Source organism: Bos taurus, chromosome 5, assembly GCF_002263795.3.
Source record: "Bos taurus isolate L1 Dominette 01449 registration number 42190680 breed Hereford chromosome 5, ARS-UCD2.0, whole genome shotgun sequence".
Lineage (NCBI taxonomy): Eukaryota > Metazoa > Chordata > Mammalia > Artiodactyla > Bovidae > Bos > Bos taurus.
The window spans coordinates 84120713-84132856 of NC_037332.1; the positions used below are offsets into that span (position 1 = coordinate 84120713).

The 12144-nt window shown below is 39.7% G+C and overlaps 1 protein-coding gene across 6 annotated transcripts in view; it reads left to right on the forward strand.

Annotated features, from left to right (window-relative positions):
• The window catches only part of LMNTD1 (lamin tail domain containing 1), a 489613-nt gene that overhangs the window by 115109 nt on the left and 362360 nt on the right, over positions 1-12144 (forward strand). The window contains exon 2 of one of the 6 annotated variants that reach the window (XM_059887034.1): positions 2160-2335. The exons of the other annotated variants lie outside the window; for them this stretch is intronic. The gene's annotated coding sequence lies outside the window, so the exon portion shown is untranslated. The remainder of the gene's footprint in view (positions 1-2159; positions 2336-12144) is intronic. 6 annotated transcript variants of the gene reach the window in all.

Genomic DNA, 12144 nt, shown 5'->3' on the forward strand with positions numbered 1-12144 from the left:
AAATTACTATAGATCAAGAAAAACTACATTGATTTTATTTTAAAATTTTAAATTTTATGTTGGTGTATAGTTGATTAACAATGTTGTGTTAGTTTCAAGTGTACAGCAAAGTGATGCAGTTATACACATGCATGTATGTATTCTTTTTCAAGTTCTTTTCCCATTTAGGTTATCACAGAATATTGAACAGAGTTCCCTGTGCTATATGGCAAGTCCTTGTTGATTATTTTGAAAATAGCAGTGTTTACATGTCAATCCCAAACTCTCCATCTATGCCTCCTACCTACCCTTCATCCCTGGTAACCACAAGTTCATTCTATAAGTCTGTGAGTCTATTTTTGTTTTGTAAATAAGTTCATTTGTATCATTGTTTTTTAGATTCTACATTAAGTGAGATCATGTGATATTTGTCTTTCTCTGTCTGACTTATTTCACTTAGTGTGATAATCTCCAGGTTCATCTATGTTGCTGCAAATGGCATTGTTTTACTCTTTTTAATGGCTGAGTAGTAGTCCATTATATATTTGTACCACATCTTCTTTATCCATGTATCTGTTGATGGACATTTAGGTTGCTTCCATGTCTTGGCTACTATAAACAATGCTGCAGTGAACACTGGCATGCATGTACCCTTTAGAAGCATGTTTTTTCCTGGATATTGCCCAGGAGTGGGATTGCTGGATCATGTGGTAGCTCTATTTTTTCTTTCTTAAGGAACCTCCATGGAAAAGGCAATGGCACCCCACTCCAGTACTCTTGCCTGGAAAACCCCATGGACAGAGGAGCCTGGTAGGCTGCAGTCCATAGGGTTGCTGAGGGTTGGACACGACTGAGAGGCTTCACTTTCACTTTTCATTTTCATGCATTGGAGAAGGAAATGGCAACCCACTCCAGTGTTCTTGCCTGGAGAATCCCAGGGACGGGGGAGCCTGGTGGGCTGCCGTCTATGGGGTCGCGCAGAGTCGGACACGACTGAAGTGACTTACCAGCAGCAGAAGGAACCTCCATACTGTTTTCTATAGTGGTTGTACCAACTTACATTCCCACCAACAGTGAAGGAGGGAGAATAAACTGCATTTTAAGACACCTCTTGCTTGTAACGGCATAGAAACCAATCAGTATGATCTTATGATTCCAGCAAGAGGAGGTTTGGCGTATCATGAAGTCATGAGGATGCAGGATGCAAAGAGTTGGGGCAGGTCGGGGTGAAGGTGATGCCTCCAGGAGCTTTCTCAGCTATCTAGATCCCACCAATATTTGAAAATGAGAGGAGATCAGTGAAGAAAGTGATGATTTACAGGGTAATGGAATTATACCGTCATCGTTCTTCAGATCAAGTTCATAAAGCAAATGCAGGCAGGCATACTTTCTGTGGTTGCTACCACTTGATTTGAAAGACATTTATTAAGAGAGTTATTTTGGCATAGAAAGAGCAAGAGATAATTTCTTAAAGGTTAAGACCATGTTTCTCCCTAATACAAATTTTATACCATAGTCTTTTATAACTGCAATTGTTACTCATAAAAAAGTTACTTTAGAAAGATGGTAAGTTGCTTAGATTTATTTTTGCTTTTAAAGTTACAGTGATGCATTAACTTTAATTAAAAGGCAACTTCAAAATTATTCTTTTATTCTATCTTATCTCCCTTGTCTATAGATCTATAATATACTCAGTCTTCATGTATAGCCTGTACTAGTTCAGACTCAAGATAGATTGATTCCACTGTACTCCTTAGAATATTCTGTGTCAGAGACAGCAAATTGGTGTGTATTTTATTTTCTTCACTTCATCTGTAAAGTCTCACCAAATTTTTGTCTTCATCTTAGCTATATTGAATAAAAACATAAAGAAAGGCAGGTACTAAATCCCTAATGGTTACTGTTTGCTTTTTATTTTTAAACAGAAGTAGTCACAGTCAAATCAGAATCAGAACATAAATCTGTCTCCCACAGATGTCTTAGCAGTATCTATAGCTTTTCAAACTATATATCAAAGTAAATAGTCTTGGAATTTTTTTTAAACATATCCAAGGAATCTGAAGAATTTCTTTACCTTAAGCAATTGGAATAAATGGGAATTTGTAGGCTTTTTGGCTGGGATTTTCTCAGTGGCCTCAAGGAAGATCTTTCTCATCCATCCTTCTGTAATTAAATGTCAGGCATTTAGAGAGATGAGAAGCAGGCTGTCCACTCAGAAGCACCATCTCACCAATCAGCAAGAGCTCCCAAGTTAAGGATCTTTGAGATTCCATACCAACAACAATAGAAAAGAAGTTGGTGCTGCAGAGGGATCTGGATGTAGCCAGAAATGCAGGAAGATGCCCATAAATGAAAAGTAAGTCTGTAATTTCTAACACATGCTCTTGCATATCTTCTTTGAAGGATTTTAAATGCTATTCGAGTTCCCTCAACTGTTTTCCTCCTCCAAGGTTGAATCACTGCTAACATTTACTAAAGGAAAGTGGATTCTTTCTCTTGGTCTTAAGAAAAATTGTTAAGTTTTTGCTCAGTCTCAGTGAAAATGTAATCATCCTAGTGGAGGAATTAGATGATTTAAATAATTTGGGAGAAATTGAGCTTTGTTTTGTGGTCCTGCTCTCTTCCACTTACTATTTGATCTCAGTCACTTTTTAAGTCTCTGTCCACCAGTTTCCTGATCTACAAAACTGAGATAATAATAGTACCCAAAGTATTGGAGAATTGTTCCATATTGACGTAAGAATTGTTAAATACATATGCTGGAGTAGCCTTTCTACCTGGTGACTTTCAAGTATAAAATCTTTGTCTGATAGGTGAAGGACAGTGACATCAACATTGGGCATTACTTCTGCACATGGGATTTGATTTGGCAGTTGAGAAAAATGAGAACATGGTCTTGACCTTCAGTTCAGTTCAGTTGCTCAGTCGTGTCCGACTCTTTGCGACCCCATGAATCGCAGCACACCAGGCCTCCCTGTCCATCACCAACTCCTGGAGTTCACTCAGACTCACATCCATCGAGTCAGTGATGTCATCCAGCCATCTCATCCTCTGTTGTCCCCTTCTCCTCCTGCCCCCAATCCCTCCCAGCATCAGAGTCTTTTCCAATGAGTCAACTCTTTGCATGAGGTGGCCAAAGTACTGGAGTTTCAGCTTTAGCATCATTCCTTCCAAAGAAATTCCAGGGCTGATCTCCTTCAGAATGGACTGGTTGGATCTCCTTGCAGTCCAAGGGACTCTCAAGAGTCTTCTCCAACACTACAGTTCAAAAGCATCAATTCTTCAGCGCTCAGCCTGACCTTAGACACATTAAATTTTATCTATGTGCATAAAATATACAAAGTTGTTTTAAGTTTTGAAAATTTATTGAGGCATGCACTTTGTATACTTTTAATGCAGTTATCTATCAATAAAAAGTTAGAACAAAAATAAACAATTACTATGGCAATCCTACAATGTGGAGTGTGAAAAAATGAAGACACTTATAGCCCAGCTGAAATTAGAAATTAGAATTAATATCTTCCTTTTTTGGAACCACCACACTAAAAATAAAGTAAAAATCATCATAAATCACTACTAACCTGGTACCCTTTATAAAATGGGAATTGGTCCCAAACTGGATGAAAATATGTGCCTATTTATAGGACAACCAAAAGAAATGACTTACTGTGTCTACACTATTTGAACATGACCTCCTAGAAAGTTTCAAGAAAATAAGTCTTCAGAGGAGTTTGCTAACTTAATCTGTGACCCACCAAAAGCAGGAGAGAGTTTTTCTTCTCACTCTAGCAGAAGAGTTCTGGGACAGAATGGATGACTGTGCTTATCAGATGCCTCTCTCTGAACCAGGCATTGAGTTCAGGGGGATGAAGCTGTCACCTGGCTTGTGACATCACGGGGAGTGAGAGCACTGTGACCCACAGGCCCCAAGGCAGCGTGTTTTGGGAAGATGGTTTGTTTCCTGGAAAGAAGTGAAGATAGGCAGACAGCGTCTACTTTTCTTTAGGTGGCATGTAGAGAAGTTTAGACATTTTCCTGCCTGATGACAATTTCAAAGTGGAGACCTGAAGAAACCCAGGAACTGATTTAAAGCTAACAGTTGCAATTTAGGCAGGACCAGTGAGGACAATGGCTGAGGGCAAGAGATGTGATAGGATCTGATATCAGGATAGTGTCTGCAGAAATGACTGACTCATTGACTGAAGAGGACCTATGAACTGCAGGGAAGATCCAGGGTCCGTACCCGATACAGAGACAAGAAGAGAAGTCAGCTGAGGCAGAAGAAAATGATGAGTTCAGTTTTGGACATGATGAGCCATAGAAAAGAATAGTAAGTTGAGAAAACATGAGTAAAACCATACAATAAAAATTTTTTAAAAACCTAGATTCATTTGACAAATCCAATATTTACTTCATTGAAAACATTTACAGAAGGAAAAGAAAGAAAGAATTTAGTAACTGAGTTTCTTCTGGCAAAACAAGTTCATTGTGCAGCCTGCTTTATTTGGGTAACTGAAGCAACTTTGGTTTCTATTAAGAGTATCTTTGTTCCACTGCATTTTATTATTACTAAGAACACTGTTTTAAAGAATATAATTTTTCTCATTTCAAAGTAATTCATACCTTTTAGGGGCAATTTGAAAAAAGTAAAATAAAACAATAAATCATATGCACTAATAAATATCTTGACAGAGTCCCATGTTTTCAGTTATAAGTAACTTTTGTCATTATAAGAAACAGTATTGCAATACTGAAAAAGACCACTAAAGAGCATTTTTTCCTTGCATTTCAATGCTTTGAGATAGCCACTGATAGTATTTGTGACTATGTTTTTATGCCGTTCACACACACACACATATACACATACAGATGCAAATTTATTTAAATAAGGTCCTATCACTTATCCTTTTTTAAATCATCTCTATATTTTTTAAAACTGTTCTATTATTTATTTAGGTTTTTTCCATGTCTTCCTTCTTCTCTTATCATTTCTTTATTCTCTCTCCCAAACAACTTATGTTAATCATATATATACACTTAGTAAATCATGTATTGAATATTTTATAAATGAGTATGTTTATATGTGTGTTTATAATGTATGATATCAAAATTTGGAGGAATCAGTCATTGCTTTGATGTTGTTTTTAAAATCTAGGGTCATATTATAGACACTTTTTTTTTTTCAATTAAGGAGCTTTTCCCCATAAAAAATACATCGTGAAAACCCCCCCAAGTCAGTTGCTTTAGGTATCATGTAAGTGTGTTTTAGCTACTTGTTTTTTGTAAGACCTTGTATCTCATAGCATACAGCACAGACTTGAGAATGAATATGTTGATATTATCAATAGTTTGAAGCCAAACTCTTGAGAATAAAAATATCTGGGCTGAGTAATTGGTCAAAGCTCATTTATGTGAAGCATGGAGTGACTGAACTCAACACTTCATGAGGTTGATAATTCTTTTACTCCCATTTCACACATGAAGAAAATGAGGTACACAGACTACAACATAACTTTTCCAAGAACACAAAGCCTGTGCCTTGCAAGCCTCTACACGCCAGTCTCACAGATGCCAACCAAATGGTTGTTTTGTAAAGTAAATGGTAACCATGATAAAATCAACATGCCCTTCTTGTAATGGGGTAATTTATCTTGAGGACTCACACCACAGTCTGTGCCTGGAGCTTTTCATGCTTTTGCCATGGTCACAGTTTTCTTCTTTAGTGGTCTTCTGTGATGAGTGTGGACATCTGCTTTCACAGTCCATCTGCAGAGGACAAGAATGAGACACAATGAGGTAAGTTATTTGATCCAATGACATACAAGAAGTCAGCAAAGGAAAGAGACCAAAGAAACAGTTCTGTTGATCCCCAGGCTAGAATTCTGCCGCCCAATAAAATCTGAATTCTGGGAAAACCCCACACAACATAAGTTTTCTTATAAATGTGAATCTCAATACTTATTTAATTTATGGCTTTTAAGGGGTGCTTGGTCTGGAGCTGGTGCATAGCTGGGAAGGCAGAGCCAGGTCACATCTCTCCTGAGCTGGGTGTGCTGTGCTGATTGCCCCACATCGGTCTGGCAGAGAGCCTGTTGAAAGGCAGAGCCTGGATCCACCCCCTGAATCAGAAATCTGGCTGAGGGAACCTGAAATTTGCAGGATGAACTCTGTGGTATACACTTTTAATAAACATGCCAGATAACTTTCATACGTACAAATATTTGAGAAAAACTGTCCTTCAAAGGTGCCATTTGGGCATCTTGGCTTGGTGGGAAAGGCAGCCATTTACTGCCACTACTGGCTATTGGGTAATTACTTAAATTCCCATAATAATAAGGTGGGGATAACAGCGCTTATTAACACATAGGATTATTGTTAAATTAAAAGTAATGTATGTAAAGATTCTGGCACCCAGAGATTAAATGGCATTCAGCCTAAATCAATCATAGTAAGAACAAAAGCTCGTTGAAGGTATTCTAGAAACCATTAGTTCAGTTCAGTCACTCAGTCATGTCCGACTCTTTGCAACCGCATGGGCCGCAGCACACCAGGCCTCCCTGTCCATCACCAACTCCCGGAGTTTACTCAAACTCATGTCCATTGGGTTGGTGATGCCATCCAACCATCTCATCCTGTGTCATTCCCCTCTCCTCCTGCCTTCAATCTTTCCAAGCATCAGGGTCTTTTCAAATGAGTCAGCTCTTCGCATCAGGTGGCCAAAGTATTGGAGTTTCAGCTTCAACATCAGTCCTTCTAATGAATCTTCAGGACTGATTTCCTTTAGGATGGACTGGTTGGATCTCCTTGCAGTCCAAGGAACCCTCAAGAGTCTTCTCCAACACCAAAGTTCAAAAGCATCAATTCTTCGGCACTCAGCTTTTCTTTACCAACTCTCACATTCGTACATGACTACTGGAAAAACCATAGCTTTGACTAGACAGACCTTTGTTGACAAAGTAATGTCTCTGTCTAGGTTGCTGATAACTTTTCTTCCAAGGAGTAAGCGTTTTTTAATTTTATGCAGTCACCATCTGCAGTGATTTTGGAGCCCCCAAAAATAAAGTCGGACACTGTTTCCACTGTTTCCCCATCTATTTGTCATGAAGTGATGGGACTGGATGCCATGATCTTAGTTTTCTGAATGTTGAGTTTAAGCCAACTTTTCACTCTCCTCTTTCACTTTCATCAAGAGGCTCTTTAGTTCTTCTTCACTTTCTGCCATAAGGGTGGTGTCATCTGCATATCTGAGGTTATTGATATTTCTCCCAGCAATCTTGATTCCAACTTGTTCTTCATCCAGTCCAGCATTTCTCAGAACCTGGTTAATTTCATGTGGTTTTCAGTTGGGAAATAATTTTTTTTTAATCAGTTTTATATTTATGTATTTATTCAGCTGTATGGGTTCTTAGTTGCAGTGTGTGAACTCTTAGTTGTGGTCTGTGGGATCTAGTTCCCTAAACAGGGATCAAACCTAGGCCCCCTGCATTGGGAGTGCTGAGTCTTAGCCACTGGACCACCAGGGAAGCCCCCAGAAAAGAAAATTTTGAAGAAAGAAAGTTAGGAACCCAATGATACACAGTGACTAACCCCTAAAGAAGGTCAGGATTCTCAAACCCCGAGCGAAGCAGCATCACTCCCTCATTCTTTAGAAGCAGATGGATGGGTAATATAACGGGAAGCTGAGCCAGGCAGAAGAGGGCAGTTGTGAAGCACACGCAGATGGGGCGGCGCTGTTCAGATAATGGTGATAAAACTGTACGGAAGTTGGTGCCAAAGGTGAAGCCGTGATGCCAAGACAAACTGGAAAACAGCAGCACACATGCAGGCCTCCTGGGGAAAGATGAGGCTGTGCCAAATTAGGGAAAGCAAAACAAACTGCAGGATCTTCATGAATTATAACTTTGTAAGTGCATGGGATAGAAAAAAAAAATCCACATGTTTTCTCAAAAAGAGAAGCAAACAAGAAAAATGAAATTTAGAAGCAATTCTGATGAATAATGTGAAAATTTTATCAGGAGAGCTTAACTAGGAGGAAGTCACAATCTCCCTTTGCTTTAGAGATCTCAACTCTGGAAAGAATAAGTAATTGCTTCTTAAGGCCTGTTTCAGAGAGAAGCTGCCCCAATTCCACAATAACATGACAAAATGCTGGCTTTCACTTAACTTTGTGTAAGTCCTATCTGAGTTAGGAATTTTATCAAAAGATCCTTTCCTTTGGTGGGTTTCCTTTGTTATGCAGCTTGCTTTATGTTCTCTTATGCATTGTTCCTTTCTGAAAAAACCAAGTTAATCAAATCCTGGAATGAAAATATGAACAGTTATCATTTCTGAGTGCTTGGGCTTAAACTAAACCTAAGCTTAGTTAACTTAGGCTGGGCACGTAATTAAGTTCTAATGGTAAATGTTCTTATGATCCCCATTCTAGTTACAAGGAAATAAAGTAGCTGGCAAAATGACCAAGCTAGTAGGGTCTGAGGGGGGATTGGACAATGCCTCAGACTATGCACTAATTACAATTTGGAGAGAGAGAAGGATCGTGCCTTGTTGTTTGATGTAAAGAATTTAGGAGGGAAGGTCTTGATTCCTTCAGTGACTGGAGAAACACTGCTTGTGTTCGATTCTGTTATATGTCCACTCTGATATTTGCCCTGCTTTCTATTCCTGAAATCATCCCCTCAGAGACCCAAAGGGTAGCATTACAGCAATGAATGAGCCATCTGTCACTGAATGTTTTGGCTACAAAGCTTTATTTTGGATCCAGTAGGTGAGAGAAAGATCTGACAGGGCTTCTGCAGGGTGAAGTCCAGGGCAAAGGTCTGGTAATGACTTTGCTGGTGAATGAAACCCTTCACTTCCACCCCCCGAAGGGCTTCCACCTGCCTGCTCTCCAAGTTTATTTTGATGATCTTGGAAATATTAGCAGGAAATGATTCTGTCTCCTGTCATACTGCTTCACTTTTGTTATCTGGAATGAAGGAGAACTTCCCTGATGATGTAGATAGAAAAGAAACAAAATACTTTAAATGATTTTCAAGATGAAAATCATTTAAGTCATAAGATGATTTTCAGCCTGTGGCCAAGAATACTTTAAATATTCTTTATTTTTTAAAATTAAAAGATCATGCTTTCATGTAGATTCCCAAAATTTATTTTTGAAGCAAAGTTTTCTGCTTTGGCAAAGATTCCACATCAAACAAAAACCATGGAATTTCAAAAGTCTGTATTTCAGTTTAGGAAATCAAGATAGGTAACAGTTTTAAAAAATTGAATGCAGGAAGAAAACTTTATTATGCTTGCAGGAATATAGCAATTACTAATCAAAACCTGTTTTTTTTACTAACCAGAAAAAAAAAACAAAAAAACCACTTCCTGATCACTGGCCTCAGAAATGGGCTTGAATCTACAGGAATCAGGGACTGTACTTACCAGGAAACTAGCTAAACAACTTTTGTTCCAGTCATACAGAAAAAGGCACCTCAGAATTCTTCTATTAACTTCTCAGCTTCTAACAGCGTGGCTGGCAATTTACCAATCATAAACCTGAGCTCATCTTTAATAACCTCATAGGTTTGGGCATTTGGGCAACATATAGGCATTAAATTGGTTTAGGATATCTGCCTAGAACACCCAAATACCATGATCACCACTATTCCTGGGCAAGTAATTTATAAGGCACTTTAACACTGGTTGGTAACTTGTTGACCACCTGCAAGGGTGCAGAATCTAGTAGAGATAAGATTGACCCAAACATAAAGGAGACACAAGTTTTAACTAAGCAATTGAGTAAAATAAATAATGTGATTGATTTTTATCATGTGTCAATGGAAGAACAACGTGCATAGCTTGGTTTCTTTAAGATACTTCCTTGGAGAGTTAATAGTATGCCATTTAAACTTTGAAAAATTTCATGTATAGAAATTTAGACATGGTTCTTAATATTATTTCTAACTGCTTCTTCCTGTACTTACAATATGTTTATCTTTCAAGAATATGATAAACCTAACAATATTTTTATTAATTCTACTTGCTAAGTGTGGCCACTCTGGTGGCTCAGATGGTAAAGAATCTGTCTCCAATGCAGGAGACCTGGGTTTGATCCCTAGGTTGGGAAGATCTCCTGGAGAAGGGAATGGCAACTTCCGCCTGTAATCTTGCCTAGAGAAATTCTAGGGGGCTACAGTCCATGGTGTCTCAGAATCGGACATGACTGAGCAACTAACACTTCACTTTCAAGTGTGGTAGACAGAAGCTTAAAGTGGTCCCCCAAGATTTCATGCCCCCCCCACCCCCCAGTCTCTGGAGCCTGTGAGAGTGGTGTATTGTATGGCAGAGTTAACCTTTAGAAAGAGAGATTATTCAGGTAGATCTAATCTAATTGCAGGAACCCTTAAAAGTGGAGAGCTTTGTCTTGCTGATGGCATAAAAGGAAAAAAATTTCAAGGTAGGAGAAGGATTTCATATACTAATGTTGGCTCCACAATGGAGGGGTCATGTGATGAGGAATGCAGGTGGTCTCTAGAAGCTGAGAACAGCTAGGGGTAAACAGCCAGCCATGAGATGGAGGCCTCCACCCTTGGTAACAAGGAGCTGGGTTCTGCCCATGGTCTGAATGTATTTGTGAACAGAGTCCTCACCTGAGCATCTAGATAAGACCTCCACCCAGCTGACACTTTGACTTTGACCCTGTGGGACTCTAAGAAGAGAACCCAGCCAAAACCTTGAGACTTTCACCTTACAGAACTGCATACTAATAAAAGAATGTTGCTTTACTTTGCTGCTGCTAAGTCACTTCAGTCGTGTCCGACTCTGTGTGACCCCACAGACGGCAGCCCACCAGGCTCCCCAGTCCCTGGGATTCTCCAGGCAAGAACACTGGAGTGGGTTGCCATTTCCTTCTCCAATGCATGAAAGTGAAAAGTGAAAGTGAAGTCGTTCAGTCGTGTTCGACTCTTCACGACCCCATGGACTGCAGCCTCCCAGGCTCCTCCGTCCATGGGATTTTCCAGGCAAGAGTACTGGAGTGGGGTGCCATTACTTTGCTAGTTTGTGGTAATTTGTCACCCAACAGTAGATAAATGTGTTATCTGTTATATCTAGACAAATGGGACTCCTGGCTGAGTGATGGAATAAATGAACCTCATCTAAGCTTTCATTCTAAATTTCCATGATCCTGTGGCTTCATCTTCCCTGACATTTCTTCATTAGCATTCATTCTACTTAGTTGGGCACAGGAGTATGATTCGGCTTCAGTGTGCGGCTCTCTGACAGCCTGGAATGAATGAGGCTGCACTTAATTGTGAATCAGCTGATGTAGGATTTAGCTGCTGAAATCAGGTTCACCTGCTCCCCTGTGCAGGGAAATCACCCAGATGGTAAAAATTTGCCTCAGCTGTCACTCACTCCTAGAAACTTTGATTTTGTTGTTGTGGTTGTGGTTCAGTCGCTCAGTCATATCCGACTGTTTGCGACCCCATGGACTGCAGCACGCCAGGCTTCCCTGTCTTTCACCATCTCCCAGAGCTTGTTCATACTCATGTCCTTTGAGTCGGTGATGCTACCCAGCCACCTTGTCCTCTATCATCCCTTTCTCCTCCTACCTTCAATCTTCCCAGCATCAGGGTCTTTTCTAATACCGGGATAAAATGTTTAAAAAAAAAAAAAAGCAGGTTAATTACAGGTTATTAAGATTGGGATGCTGCAGATGAAAAAAAAAAAAAAAACACCTCTCAGTCTTAAAATCAGGCAGATTCTCAAAAGGTACCTGGGGTGCAGCGCTCGCTGCTGTTCCTCTTGGACAGATGTTCTGGAGAGCTTATGCTGCTTATATATTCATGAGGGAGCTGCCACGGGGTACAAGGAGAGGCAAATCCAGCTAATTCTGGAAGGATGTCCCACCTTCCCTTCAGAACTGGGACTGTAAAGCCTTCTAAAAACATGAACAGAAGCAAAATGACCTGCTCTATGTTTTATCTTCCTTCTCTCCTCGTCCTGAGTATGAAAAGAGGCAAGATTCCAAGTAACTGTCTTCGGGCCTGATAAGCTAATGTCAGTGTTACCCTTAAATATGCGTGGAAGGACACAATCCCCATCTACTGGCTAAGAACCAAGGTGGAGCAATGAGTTCCAGTCCCTTATCTTATCAGAAAATTAGAATCTTCTCATCTC